This window comes from Panicum hallii, chromosome 9 (genome assembly GCF_002211085.1).
Source record: "Panicum hallii strain FIL2 chromosome 9, PHallii_v3.1, whole genome shotgun sequence".
Taxonomy (NCBI): Eukaryota; Viridiplantae; Streptophyta; class Magnoliopsida; order Poales; family Poaceae; genus Panicum; species Panicum hallii.
The window spans coordinates 18,873,590-18,889,809 of record NC_038050.1 but is presented as its reverse complement, the minus strand read 5'-3'; positions in this window follow the sequence as shown (position 1 = coordinate 18,889,809).

Sequence of the window (16,220 nt, the reverse complement as noted above, 5' to 3'; positions counted from 1 at the left end):
CTAGTCCCGGTATCTAGGGTTTAATTACATTTAAGTCCTCGGGTTTTGTGCAGAACCCCCTGTAAGTCATGTTTTTCTTACAAATAAGTCCCTGGATCTTGTTTCGAGCGTAGTTTTCGCGTTTTAGCTCCGTTTTAGGTGTTCTTTATATCCACGCGATCGTTGTAATGCGTAGAATAGTTTTAGGCCAGTTTTATGTGTTGTTTCATTGCCTTGTTGTATTGTTTCTTATATTTTGCTATTGTTTGCATGTGTGTGCATGTGTGGCCCATGTATTGCTGTTACGATCGTGAGTAGACGCAGAGCCTTTGGACGAGTACCAGGAGCAGCCCTCTTCCAAGCAGTTCGAGCAGCAGCCAGGAGAGTACGAGGAAGGCAAGTATAACATGAACCTCCTATCACTTTTAAATACAATTTCATACTGCATTTTAATCCTGTATGCCTATAAGGATTTTCCTAGCCACTTAATTACCCTTTATATATATCCTATGGGTTGCATTTTGGTTAGATGTGCTAGGTTGCTGCGCTACAACATATCCTGGTCCTTTTTAATTAATTTGATTAATGGTCTTATGCAACTTAATTCTGGAGCCAACCCTCTGTGCTGTGTGCTTGAGTGGTTTGTGCGTCCTTAAAAGATGTTTTTGTTAGAAACATGGTTTAGGGGGCCAGCACGGTGCTTAGTGCTTGGTTGGCCACTCTCCATAAGGACCGGTTCATAGAGCGACAACCTGGGACAACCGCGCAACCACAAGACTGGAATGGGACGGTCTTGACTTACTAATTAGGTCGTGTTGGTTCGGGAGTAACTTACCTGCGTGGGCAAGAGGAGTGGTAAGCTTCAATGGTCCCTGCTCCTCCGGCTTGGTCTGTGCTGTGTGTCTTGTACCCCCGGAGGTGGGCCCCATTGTCGCTGATTCAGAATCCTTAGCGGTTACACCTTACCAACGTGATCCTTTGTAACGGTCTCGTAGTGTGCTTGCTAGCCATCTCACCTAAGGAAGTGTGATGAACAACTAGCGTAGCTCACGACTTGTGGGTAAAGTTGTGCAACCTCTCGAGAGTGTAAAACTGATATATCAGCTGTGCTCACAGTCATGAGCGGCCCAGATCCTCCGTCTGATTAGTGGGGTTATCAACCTTTGACGAGGGCGATTCCCCGGGTGGTTTTGGTTTGGTTGGTTCTCAGTAGTTCTTAATTAATATTGATTAATTTTATGAAATTTGGGTTATGGTAATTCATCCACTTTTAGTAAATAGCTTTAATAAAAATTTGCCAAGATTAAAAGCTAATGCAGTTGAGTCAGCTAACCTTAGAGCCTCATGCTCGTGTTATACTTGTTGAGTACGAGTTTGTACTCACACTTGCCTCTCTACTCTTCTGTTCTATTTCGGATATCTTCGACTGCTGCTCAGTGCCCGGCAACGTGGAGGATTACATCAGCGGCTTCGACGACTTCTAGGTGTTTGTCTCCCAGTCGACATCCCTGTGGCGCCCAGCTCTTCATGTATCTCTTTTACGCTTCCGCAACTCTTGAACCGATTCTTGATTCGGTTGTAATAAAATAATTCATTTATGATTCATTTACGATTTATATTAATGCTATTCCTGACATGTGTTGTGATATCTTGATGATCTGTTGTATATATGCGTGACTTGATCCTGGCGCATATATGATTGCTCGATTTATGTTCTTATAAATCGGGTGTGACAGGTTCATAGAGCGACAACTTGGGACAACCGCGTAACCACAAGACTGGAATGGGACGGTCTTGACTTATTAATTAGGTCATTTTGGTTTGGGAGTAACTTACCTGCGGGGCAAGAGGGGTGGTAAGCTTCAATGGTCCCTGCTCCTCCGGCTTGGTCTGTGCTGTGTGCTTGAACCCCCAAGAGGTGGGCCCCATCGTTGCTGATCCAGAAACCTTAGCGGTTACACCTTACTAACGTGATCCTTTGTAACGGTCTCGTAGTGTGCTCGCTAGTCATCTCACCTAAGGAAGTGTGATGAACAACTAGCGTAGCTCACGGCTTATGGGTAAAGTTGTGCAACCACTCGACAGTGTAAAACTGGTATACTAGCCGTGCTCACGGTCATGAGCGGCCCAGATCCTCCGTCTGATTAGCGGGGTGTTTACCTCGATGGTTTGGCTTGGTTTTCAGTAGTCTCTTGGTTAATTTTGATTAATTATTATGTAACTTGGGTTATGGTAATTTATCCACTTGTAGTAAATAGTTTTAATAAAACTTGCTTAGATTAAAAGCTAATGCAGTTGAGTCAGCTAACCTTAGAGCCTCATAATTCGTGTTATGCTTGTTGAGTACAAGTGGTGTACTCACACTTGCCTCCTCTACTCTTCTGTTCTCTTGGGATATCTTCGACTGCTGTGCAGTACCAGGCGACATGGAGAACTACATCAGCGGACTTGACGATTTCTAGGCGTTGTCTCCCAGTTGACATCCCTGTGGCGCCCCACTCTTCGTGTATTATTTTACGCTTCCGCATTCCTCGAACTGATTCTTGATTCAGTTGTAATAAAGATGTTCATTTACGATGTATACGCTTTTATTTCGAGATACGTGTTGTGATATCTTGATGATTCTGTTATATATATATATGCATGACTTGATCCTGGCGCATATATGATTGCTTGGTTTATGTTTTTGTAAATGTGACACCTATTTTCGTCGGTTTCTGGCCGACGAAATTACACTATTTTTCTGTAGTGAATGAGAAGAAAAGATAATGATGAGAAATGGTACATACACAAAAAATATTGTATATAAGCAGGTCCTAACACTATAGATGAGGTAATAATTAACAGTTACAACATTATCATGTTGCTTGCGTCAGGATGCTTGGTGCGGGACGGCGAACGATGGTTGCAAGAGCGACGCGCACAATCCAGACAGCTTCATTTGATGTCCTTCTATTTTTAAATAGCCACTTTCTGGAATATATTTAGTAAGCAGTTGTTTGTTTGTTTGATTTATCTTAATACTTTTCAGAACGACAACATTATACACGTTGAAAATTATTATTTGTTGGCAATTTACATCTTTTACGCTTAATTTTTATCTCCTGTAGCACGGGCATAACACTAGAAACTGCAGGGCCGCCAGTTTAGTTCACATTGGTATTTAGGGTCCATTTGGTTGTGCGTTACGTCTCAACTTCGCGTCCAAAACGCAGAAATCTCAACCAAACGAGTACCCAGGACGCACTGATTCACGTAACACAGTGCGTTCCGCTAGTTCACGCGGAAAATCGCCCGGACCCCTGCGTTCACCGCGTTTCGGGTGACAATTACCCGCACTGCCACCGCCTATGTGCATACCGGTTTGCGGTCTGTTTCCCGAGCTCGTTCCCGTGCCTCTCTCCCCACCAGAGCGCAGCTCGGTTCCTCCCCCCGCCCCGCCGCCCCGGCCTCCCCCTGCCCCGCCGCCCCCTGCCCCGCCGCCCCGCCCTCCCCCTGCCCCGCCGCCTGGGCTCGCCCTGCCCCGCCGCCCCGGCCGCCCCCTGCCCCGCCGCCCCAGCCTCCCCGGACCCGCCGCACCGCCCCCCTGCCCCGCCGCCCCCCCCTGTGGCAGAACCAACTCGAATTACACCGGTTCAAGTATGTGAGTCCACTTTTGCGGGCTCCAACGTGCTTCAAACGGTATAATCCCTTGGCCTGTCGGGTAACGTCCCGAAAAGCCACTGAATGCAGGATCAAACAAGGTACCCCGCACGAAGGCAAGTCCAGAGATACAAATGCCAACACAATTTACATCACAGACAGATATATTACATGAGTATTTAAAAGTGACATAACTTTCCCAACCAGGGGAATTATTACAAAACAGACATAAGTTTCAGGTCATGCAGCATAGTTTAAAGTACGGCATTGTACACGTCATCAGTACAGATGTCACGCTTGCCCTTGCATGACATCACTCGGAGGGGTCTGTGTTGGCCGTGGACGGGTCCCACTCCACGGACCAACCATCAGGCAGAGGATAGGGCCACGGTACAGGTAGAGCTGAGTCGTCAGGAGGATTACCTGAACAAAAGTTATAAGGCAAGGCTGAGTATTCTAATACTCAGCAAGACTTACCCGTTCATGGTATACATAGCCATGTAACTAGACTTATGAAGGCTTGTAATGGTTCTGGCTTTAGTTTTCAGCTGAAAAGCAACAAAGAGTAGATCCTTATTTTCAGTTTTTAGCTTTCAGGTTCTAGTTGATTGTCCATTCTAGGTAGACACCTATATCTAAGCAAGCATGGTATAATCTTTGGTCAAACATCATTCTTGATAATTATGAAATTTCTCTTGTTACTCCATGTGGTAAAGGGATCAAGCAGTCTCAATCTTTGTGAGAAGCGGACGATTCTGAATCGAATTCAACCTTGCAAGGGTAAATCTAACTCACACGCTTGGAACATCCAATGATAGTTCCGAAGCAACCGTTTGCCTTTCATTCCGACTCATGGATCAGATCCACCACAAGCGACTACAGGACCATACGCACACCCAATGTGTGCAGGACGTACGCCTGTAGCACGACTACATGTCCGTACTCCTAGTTGCCCTTGCAACACGTATTCCTACACGTCGAATCAAGTAACCAGAAGAACCAAAATACGAGTGGTGGGAGGTATGTCCACTCCTCGGGCCGATTGGTTACTAGGCTTACCGCTTACCATATTTCGCGGCATGTGGCTAGTACTTTCAAGCACTTAACCCGCACTACCACACACTGCGACCTTATCAAGTTCATCAACACAGAAGGGGTATCATCTCAACCATGATACCTCATAAAACTCCCGTCCATCATCCTTATAGTGATGACAGGAATGTAAACATTACAACTCCTATATCGTGCGAGTGATAGGAAATCACCCGACTTCTACCGGTCCTATTAGCATAGCAGCTAGTCGGACTCAAGTTCTAGTGTTCAGTACATTGGTTTCTGGAATTATGCAACTAGGGTTCCAAGAAATTCCTAAGAACTTAAAGCATAGAATTACATAAATAGATATAAATTGCAGTGTAATTAAAATAGTGGGTTATGTCCGGGGCTTGCCTTCTTGTGTAGGGTTGGGGGCAGTAGTGTCAGGGTTTTCCGAACTTTGGTTCGGAGCTTCAGTTAGACTTTCGACGGCATCTTCGGAGTCTGCAGGAATTTCCTTGGCTTGGTCCGCGATCAGCTCGTAATCACCATCGGCAAGAGTAGTCGGGTCTACATGATATGCAAGGATATAAAATTAAGGAATGCATACTCTTTTACTTTATTTCACGATAGGTTGTAATCCAAAGAGGCTAACACTTCAAGAACTCATGGCACAAAAAGGGATCCTAGCTTTGAATCATCATTTATATTCAACTTATGGCTATAGCATTAAATTTACTGAAAACAGGAATTACAATATTTTAAATTTAGATTTAAATTCAAATTTGAATTCAAACCTTAAGTAAATAACATTATAAAGTTTTGAAAATTTAAACCTAGATTAATTGCATACTCAATATATTATGACAAAGAGATCTAATTAAATAAGCTTTAGTGGATAAGCTTAGCTAATCCTATGATTAAATAAATTGAATTGCCCGGAGTAAAAGAATTCAAGTTACAAAACAAAATTAGGTTTGAAAATTCCACATCAATTCATTTATAATCTATAGAAATTGTATACCAAAAATCATGATTAACAAAGTTAATATGTAGGAGCTATGGACATTATATTCCCTTGTCTTTAGATTTAAAATAGACTCAAAAATACTCAGTTTCAAATCAAACTTATTCAACAAAAGTTGTAGAGTTTAAAATCTAGTTTCTAACAAAAATTTTTTTGCAATTTTTGGAATTTCCTACAATTTTCTATTGAATTTACAAGCCAGCAGCACTACTCACATGAAATAACACCAACGTTTACACAGAGGTCCCTAAACAGCACTATTCCTGTGAGTCTAGGACTTTGCAGATAGCCCCCTGGGCTTCTGCCTCTTCTAACCCGAAGTCCTTGACTGGAAACAGGAGAAGCGCAGAGAGGGGGATGGCCATGTTCCGGCGAGGGGGTCACCGGCGGCGAGGTCCGAGGGGAGGGGAAAAACTCAGGAGCTCACGGTGGTTTGAATGCACCACGTGTCGAGAGCCGTAGTGGTCAGATGAGCGGATCCCGACGAGAACCCGAGGTGGCGACGGAGAGTCACTATCGACGACAAGGTTCTCGTGACCGGCGTCGGTGGAGGGGTGGCGCACTAGCTTCAGCGGGTCGCGGGGAAGCTGTTGACGCAAGCAATTGGGAGTGTATGCGTCGGATCAAAGGCAATCGACGAGGACAGCGGCGGCGGCGGCGAGGATGAATGCCGGCGACCCTCGGGAGGAAGATGTAGGGCACTAGAGACTCCATGAAGTGGTCGTAGAGCTCTGGGGTGATGATGTGGTGCTAGCTAGGGAGTTGTGGGGGTGTGGGGATGCTCGGGTTGGGCTGCCCACGATGGGGCCGAAGGCGGCGACGACGGCGCTCGTCGGAGACGAAGCTCTAGCCGCAATTGGAGGGCAGCAGGGGGTCAACGAGTACGAGTGAGCAACGGGGAAGCTTGGACGAGGGTTAATTGGGGCGGAGGGTGCCTGGTGATGGCTGCCCACAGGGATGCCGTGTGTTGCCGGAGCTGGAGAAGAAAGGCGGCAGTGGAGTGTGGGTTGGGGCTTAGGAAATGCCAAGGAAATCGGGGAAACAGGATGTAGAGATGCTAGCGGTGTTAGTGCGCGCGAAAGATAAGAGCTCCAGGGCTTGCCCGGGGGTTCTCCACGGCGGCGATGCGGTGGCGGCCGACGGGCGTTCGGGGCAGCCGTGGCACTCACAGAAGAGGACAGCGGGGAGGGGCTACGGCGGCGGCCAGGAGTAGGGTGACGCGTGGGGAAGAGAGCAGGCCAGAGATGAATGACGGCGAGGGCAGAGCAGCGGCCAGGGGGGAGGTCCTACACCAGCGGCAGAGCGGGAAGCAGAGGGAGCAGAGGTGTTCAGAGGTAGGAGAAGAGGGGAAAAGTCTAGGGATTGGTTTGTAAAACTTAGAAAGTTTAGGGGTCTCTCGGTAAACTAAAATTCCTCACTGATCTAGGGGTTTTCTAAGAAAAAGCCCAAAATGAAAGTTGTAGAGTTCTTCAAGCTCTACAAACTTGCTTTAGCTCTCTAATTCAAAATCTCAAAGTTTACAACATTACATGTTGAATTTTGAGCAAGGTAAAATTTAAATTACCCCTGTCCTTACCAAACGAGGTTTTGATCAAATTTTTGATATATTTGCAAATATTCATGAAATGTCATGATGACTAGTACTTTTACAGATAAACCCTCTAGTAAACATGAAAGTTACTTTTATTCCACAACTACTTGCATAAAAGACCTTATGGTTTATGTTTATTTACAAATAGGTCCCGATTCTTACTTAAGGGTTCATTTTCTTTATAATAACATAAATTTAACACTTAATATTATAGTTCTCCTATGTTTCAAAGCTACCTTCCAATCCACACATCTTGCACTTAAAGACCTATATTATCTAGAAATTACAAATATACCCCTAACCCTTTGTACTACCCATAACAAACATGTCTATTTCACACTAGAGCTTAGAGGCTATATCCTTTATTACCTGGATGTCACAGCCTTCCCCCCTAGAAAGGAATCTCGTCTCGAGATTCGGAAGCGGAAGAAGATTGGACGATTAGATTTGGGAATTGGTTAAAAGAAAAGCTGGAAAATTCTGCTGAAGATAAGATTCTGTTTCCCAAGTTGCTTCCTCTTCGGTGTTGTGATCCCATAAGATCTTATACATTCTGATCCTTTTCCTTCTGGTGACCCTTTCTTTAGTATCCAAGATTTTGATAGGTTGTTCAATATAGGATACATCGGTTTCAATCTCAATAGCTCGGGTTTCAACAATCTCCGTGGGTACCTTGATACACTTTTTGAGTTGGGAGATATGGAAAACATCATGAATAGTGGCCATGTGAGATGGGAGGCGAAGTTTGTAAGCCACTGGGCCACAAACTTTAAGAATCTCAAAGGGTCCGACATATCGGGGTGCTAGTTTTCCTTTTATGCCGAAACGTTGAACACCTTTAGTAGGAGATACTCGGAGATATACAAAATCTCTTACATGGAACTGCAGAGGTTTCCTTCTTTGATCCGCATAATTCTTTTGTCTAGACTGGGCTGTTTTAAGATTGGCTTGAATAACTCTGACTTTGCTCTCGGCTTCGACGACTAGGTCTGGTCCGAAGATTTTGCGCTCACCGGTCTCAGACCAACTCAAAGGAGTTCGACATCTGCGACCGTATAATGCTTCAAAGGGTGACATTTGAAGACTGGATTAGTAACTATTGTTGTAAGAGAATTCGGCCAAGGCAAGACATTTGTCCCAACCTGTACCATAGTGAACGATACAAGCTCGGAGCATGTCTTCAAGAATTCGGTTAACTCATTCCGTCTGTCCATCCGTCTGAGGATGATATGCAGAGCTTCGGATCAGTTTGGTTCCAAGAGCGGACTGCAATTGCTCCCAGAAGCATGCAATATGTAATATCCAGGTAGTTAGACAATGGGATACTAAGTTTGGATGTATTATATGTATGCATGATATGGTGTATATACGTTGTACAAAGCACTAGGGTATAATTGTAATTTAGGAATTATGTAAGTACTTGAGTGTAATTGTGTAAAAGTACTCTTAAGTGGTAAACCTAAATGATTATAGAAAAGAAAAGTGCAAAAGTTAAATAAACCTAAGAAAAATAGACTTTTATTTGGAAACTAAGGACTTAGGTGTAATTAACACAAAGGTATAAGGGTTTACATGTGAAATGGTTGAAAGATAAAAGTAAAACTCAGATTTACTTAAGAGCTAAAGTGTAAAAAGGGCTAGTCATGATTACTGCAGGCAATCTTACAAAAAGACCCCAAACATTAAAGCATTTTGTTTGAATTATAACACAAAGTTTATAATTTGAGTTGTGTTCAAAAGTTTAAAATAAAACTGTATCCTTTGGGATTTTGAACTTGAACCCTAAAGCATTATTGTAGGGTTTGAAATTCTTTACAACTTTGCTTTAGACACTTTCCTCACTAGGCTTTTGTATCAACGGGGATTCTTTCTTTACAGAGGAGTCCCTGGAAATTTCTAAATTTGCAAATCAGTCCTTCTGACTCCTTCCTGCTTCTTCTTCCTCTGTCATCCTCGCTTCCCCTCTGCTCCGTTCTGCTCCTGCCGCTCACCACCGGCGCAGCACCCGAGCTTCACCTCCAGCTGCTACCCGTGCCCACGCGTCGCCTGAGGGTCTTCCCACCGCCCTAGCCCTTCCCCGTTGTCTCCTTCCCCGCGTGCCACATCGCCTCCCTCCTGCCGCGGACTGCCAGCACCCCCGCCGCGGCGCTCTCCTCGTCATCGACCGCCGGGCCTTTGTAGCTGTCCCAGGTTGCAATGCTGCCTCTCCTCTCGCTCTTTACTTCCTGGTAGTCCATACAAGCAGCTCAAACCTCCTCCTGTGTGTGTGTGCCGACGGCCGCCGCCCACCTCCATTGCCGCCGCCCTCTGCTCCACGTCGGGCTTCCCCTTCCGACCTCCCTCTCCTTGAGTTGAGCCTCGGAATTGGGTCCCCTCCTCGCCCTAAAGCTTCTAGGCCACGCGCCATCCCCACTCCTCACCCGAGCTCACCGGAATTCAGGCCGCCGCTCGTCGGAGCTACTGCTCCCGTGGGCAGCTCGCCACCGCCCCTCCCCGCTCTCCCCAAGACTCTCTACAGGTAGCCCTCGACTCCCTGACGCTTCCTCTCCCCTTGCCCCTCGCCGCCGACCCCGGGGATCGCCAAATTTTGGCCGGAGCAGAGCTCTCCCCGCCGGCCATGGCAGCAGGGACTCGAGTGTAAAGATTTAAATTCTTCCAAGGGCCTAAACGCAAGAGTTTAGTTCTTACGTCCCTTTCAAATCAGTGAAGTTCAAAAATGCGTAGAAAATCATAGAAAAATCATAAAAATACCAAACTTGTTGGGTTAGAATCCTTGTGATGAGTTCTACAACTTTTATTTCACAGTCAAGTTATGAAAATGAATAGTTTGTTCTGTATTTTAAATACAAGAAAAGGGATGTTTTAATTGAATTTTATGATCTATAGCCTTGCTGTTGTTGGTGTTTGGAGCATGTGTTGCATGTAGTATAAGTAGCCTTGTGTAAAGTTTTGAGGCTTAGATCAGCTCTCTAGCTAGAATATTTTTGCTACCTTTGTTATATGTTCATGAAAGCTTCACAAATTAATTTCAAAAGCATCTGTGCATATTTAGGGATGAAATTTCTACCATAACTTGATCTCTATAAGTATGATCCATCATAAAAATTTTAGAATCAGAAACCTAATATAACTGGAGTTATAAATTTCAAGCTTAAATTCAAAGGTAACTCATTAATAATAATTATTATGCATGAAAAATTATGAAACTTTTTTTGAATACTAGTCTTGAGTAGTGTCTGGTGTCCTTAAATTTTGAACCCTGGTTTTAGTGTAAAACTCCAAATACAATTGCATCTTGAAATTTCAATCTTGATCTTGTTAAATTTTATGGCTTAGTTCCTTTTAGAATAAAATTCCAATAAAACTACAGTAATTAGATCTCATACTAATCTATGTTCAGTAAATTTTGTAGCTTCTGTTTTGAAATATCTTGCTCTGTAAAAAAAATTATTGATTATTCAAGTTAAACATACTATTTAATTAAGTGAATTGTTCTAATTATCTATTGTATAAAATATTTAGAGTAATATTATTTGAATTAAACCCATTTAGGATAATTTTCATAAATATTAATTTATTTTTCCTAATATAAGATTGGCATAACTAATCTAAAGTTAACCATAATTAAATAATAACCTAAGGTTAATTACAATGTTTAGCTAATAAAATAAATGGAGATTGTTAAGTGTATTTAGAATTGCTTATGGTAACCAGATATGCCACCTAATGTAGTCAATTGGATGTTTAGGGTAACCCCCCCCCCCCGGTTGCCTAACGAGACTAGTTAGTTTAGTTAATACTCAATAAATGACTGCCCAGTGCAGGATAGTCAGGTTATTTGTTTCAATGTAATGTTCTTTTGTTTGGATTGCAACTTTATTGTGAATTAACATAAAAGTACATGCATTCCATAACTTGTAACTTTGCATCTCATATAGACTCGACCACTCTCGCTGACGGGGATTATCAGCTGATTCCGGAACAAGAAGGAGGTTATTCTAAAGACTCCGGGAATCTAGTCGCGGATTTCTCTGAAGCCCCGAACCAAGGTTCGGAAGATATTAATTTGACTAACCCCAGCCCCACCAGCGAAGGCAAGCCCCGGACATAACCCCTACTTTATTACACTGCAACCTATACTATGTATATATATATATATCTTTATGCATTAAGTTCTTAGGCGTTGTTTGGAAATCTTAGTTGCATTATTCCAGGAACCAATGTATTGAACACTAGAACTTGAGTTCGAATAGCTGCTATGCTTATAGGACCGGTAGAAGTCGAGTGATTTCCTATCACTCGCGCGAAATAGGAATTGTAATGTTTACATTCCTGTTATCATTATAAGGATGACGGACGGGAGTTTTATGAGGTATCATGATTGAGGTGATACCCCGTCTGTATTGTTGAATTGGATAAGGCCGCAGTGTGTGGTAGCGGTGGTTAAGCGTTTGAAAGTACTATCCACATACCGTGAAATATGGTAAGCGGTAAGCCTAGTAACCAATCGGCCGGAGGAGTGGACATACCTCCCACCACTCGTATTTTGGTTTTTTCTGTTACTCGATTCGACGTGTAGGAATACGTGTTGCTGGGCAACCAGGAGTACGGGTTTTGTAGTCGCGCTACAGACGTACGTCCTGCACTTTGGAAGTGCGTATGTTCCTACAGTCGCTTGTGGTGGATCTGATCCACGAGTCGGAATGAAAGGCAAACGGTTGCTTCGGAACGACCCTTTGGTGTTCCAAGCGTGTGTGTTAGGTTTACCCTTGCAAGGTTGTGAAATTCGATTCAGGAATCATCCATTTCTCGCTGAGATTGAGACTGCTTAATCCCTTTACCACATAGAGTAACAAGAGCAACTTTGTGATTATGAAGCTGATGTTTGATTAAAGATTCTACCATGTTTTGAGTAGTTATAGGTGCTTACCTAGAATGGTTAATCAACTAGAATCTGAAAGCTAAAAGTTGGAAATAAGGATCTACTCTTTGTTGCTTTTCAGCTGAAAACTCTACCCAAAACCTGAAAAGCCTGCATAAGTCTAGATACATGGCTAAGTATACCATGAGCGGGTAAGTCTTGCTGAGTATTAGTATACTCAGCCTTGCTTTTGTTGATCTACTTCAGGAAATCCCCCTGACGAGCCAGCGTTCATTACACCGTGGCCCTACCCCTTGCCTGATGGTTGGTCCGTGGAGTGGGATCCGTCCCCGACCAACACAGATTCCGCCGAGTGATATCATGCCAGGGCTAGCATGATATCTGTAATAATGATGTGTACAATGTTTACGCTTTCAAACTCCGCTGCTTTGACTTAAAACTTAAACCTGTTTTGTAATAATCTCCCTTCAGTGGGAGCTACTGATGCTTTGTATAATTTTTGTAATATATCTGCCTGTGGTGTAAAATGTATTGGCATTTATATCTCTGGACTCACCTTCGTGTGAGGTACCTTGTTGGATCCTGCGTTCGGTGGTTTATCGGGACGTTACCCGGTAGGCCAATAGGATTATACCGTTTGAAACACGAGGTAGCCCTCCAGAGGGGACTCGCGTACTTGAGCCGGTGTAATTCAGGTTGGTTCTGCCACAGCTGGTATCAGAGCTAACAAGTGTACCCTGGAGATATAATTAGCTTAAAATGTAATTTTTAGTATAAAAATTGGTCAATCAAGTATTTGCGAACTACGTTGGGTTCGTTAAGGTTTATGTATAGTGCGTAAAGCCCTAGGGTAATGTTATTACGGGAATTAGAGGTGGCTATATATATATATGACTCTAACTTCCAGCATTACTTTTCTGTTGAAATTTAAATTCCTGTACAACTCAACTTTATTTTTTGTAACGACACCTTCGATCGTGAGGTAAGGAGGTAAGGATCCTCAGCCAACTGAGGGAGCTTGGCCTTCCTGTCGGTGATGCGAACCGAACGCCGTTTCTCAAGCAGTGGCTTACTTGAGATGCTGCCAATGTACCAACTTTGGCTGACTACATTGGGAGTAGATGGTTCGGGCAGGGTATGGCGATCGCTGTTCATACCCCCATATTTTGCGGTACCCCCCCTGAATACGTTATTTCGATAACGTATGTTAACGTTGTTTATACGGCGGTAATTGTACAGATACTGTTTCTATAGTGAACAGTAATGAATGGGGACGCTTTCATGACATGCTGGCATGAAAGGTTCATTGGATATATATATATATTGTGGTTTTCTGCAGGTACACTAACCACGATTACGAAACTAGGACGGATAGGGTTTATCGACTAGTTAATAGAGAGAGACGTATTGTGCCACCGTAACTAACCACGTAAGACCAAGATTACTTGGCAGTTAATTTTTGGTTGTGAGATCGATTAGTGCGTGCATGCATAATCCACTAATCAACCAAAATGAATGCTTAATTTTGATGCTTTCTAAGAAATAGGCAACATGTTGGTATTTCCTAGTTTGGGTAAATAGGAATACTTAGTTGAGCTTCTTAGATATCCATCTGATTTCTAGCCTTTGCTGCTATCAGAATCAACTATCTTAATCCAGTTACCTTGTGAGTTCTCAACAGGGTAAATCTATCTTACCATTTGCATTCTTGTCACAGATGGCTGAGACTTCAAATATTCGTTGGGATTGCGAAGGACACGCTCATACCATTGCCTTGCATTGGGAGGGTTTTCCCCGTCTCTTGTGGGAGTCACTTCAGATTTTCGGCTATGATACACCCCCACTTTACGACGGATATGAGTTTGAGGAAGCGGGTGTTCCTCGATGTAGGGTGAAGATGACTATTCCACAGCATCCCTCTCGCTACTTGTGGCAACCTGTCACAATTAACACAATTGGTCACCGCCTTGTGGATACCTTTGAGTCCGCAGCACTTGAAGCTATTCACGTCTTCTGTGACAAGCACCCCGAGGAAGTGGCTGCCTATCCGATCGGTTTATTCCCAGCCACAGATTCTCGTGACCCCGAGTGGACCTTCAGGATCTCCTGCTGCAATCATTTATTGGGAGATCTGTCTCTCGAGACACTGCAGGCTCTTATCCGGTTCATGAACGTGCAGCATCATTATCAGTTGCTGCAACATCGAAGCATGAACCAGTTGTCCACTTTAGCTCAAGCTCACCATGGAACTATCACCCAGCAACTTGATGAGCTGGATGAGCTTCACCATACCATGAGTGCCCAAGTTGACCTGATGGCCCAGCGTGATGTGATCATCAACAACCAGGAGAATCAGATCCACGAGAAGGAGACAGTTATTGCCCAGCGCGATACCATTATTGAATTCCTCCAGGATCAGGTTCAAGATCTCACTATTGAGCTTAATGACGTCGTCGACCATATCAACAACCTCCATGAGCAGCCTGTACCACCTGCAATGCCAGAAGGAAATGAGAGTGAGGAAGAAGAAGATCCGGAAGAGATTGAGGGTGTCTCAGAGCTTGACTCTGAGCATGGGGATCCAGATCTTAGTCCTTATCACTCTCCCTCGGGCAGTCAATCTTCTGTAGGCAACTTCGACGATTTTTAGCATAGCAAATCATCGACTATTTAGATGTAACTTGTGGGAAGTGTAATAACTTAGGTATTGTGTAACTTAGCTAGATCTCATGCCATTTGTTGTAACATAGATGGCCTGCATAGAGATCTTTCGGATGTGTGATGCGGAAAACAATCAGAACCCGTGTTGTAATATAAGTTTCCTGTTTTATCATCCTGTTCATTATCCTTATGATTTTGGAATGAGATGGTCGAATGGAGTATGAGCATTGTTTATTTAAGTCATACATCCTCTGAAATTGGGAGTAAGGCTATATGGTTAAATGATGGACATCTCCTTTGTTTCAGATGGTTGGAGCCACGCGCGGAACCCCGGAAGGTTTTCGGGCAGATCAGGCTAGCGGTTCTCAACAACCGCCACCGCCACCTCCTAACCTTGCCGAAGTTATGACTCGGCAAACTAAACTTCTTAACTTGCTGGTACAAGCACAGCAAAACCAGCAGCGTCAACAGTTCCGAGGAGGTCGAGATGATCACAATCCTCCTGTGGCTAGTTACCAGGATTTCATCAGTACACAGCCTCCTTTCTTCAGTAAAGCTGAAGAACCTTTGGAAGCCTATGCTTGGCTCCATATCATTGAATCAAAGTTCGCTCTATTGACAGTACCCTGTGCGGACTCCAGCAAAGCTTCCTTTGCCACCCAGCAACTCCATGGTGCTGCTCGGATCTGGTGGGATAATTTCAACGCCATGCAACCGGCAGGGCATGTTATCACCTGGGATGAGTTTCGGGCAGCCTTCAGAGCACATTATATTCCTGAAGGATTGTTGGAATGAAAGTTGAATGAATTCCTGGCACTTACTCAAGGCACCAGTACAGTCCTGCAGTACGCACAGAATTTCAATCATCTGTGTCAATATGCAGGATATCATGCGGATAACGATGCCAAGAAACAAGATCGTTTCCATCGAGGCCTTAATACCAAGCTCAAGGAACGCTTGAATCTTGTGAAGGCTAATACTTTCAGCGAGCTGGTTAATATGGCTTTAACTCAAGAAGATTGCATAGTGGCACATCATGCTGAGAAGAAGAGAAAGACTCCTACTGGACCCTCGAGTGCTCAATCACCAAGGTATCGGGTTGTTCCCAATACACCGTTTAGAGCACCGCCGCGGAATGCCCCAACAGGCAGATTGGTTTTCAGGCCGCCCCAACAGCAGGGAAGGTATAGACCTCCCGTTCCTCCGCAACAATCACAACCATCTGGCCCACGGCCAAATGTTCAACAAGTGCCACAGAGAGGCAGCAATTATCGCTGTTTCAATTGCGGGAGTGCGGATCATTTCATCCGAGATTGTCCGCGGCCCAAGAAACCTAATCCAGGGCAGAGTTCTACTCAGGGTAACCAGATCAAGGGCAAGAAGGCGGTGATGCAAGTCCGGCA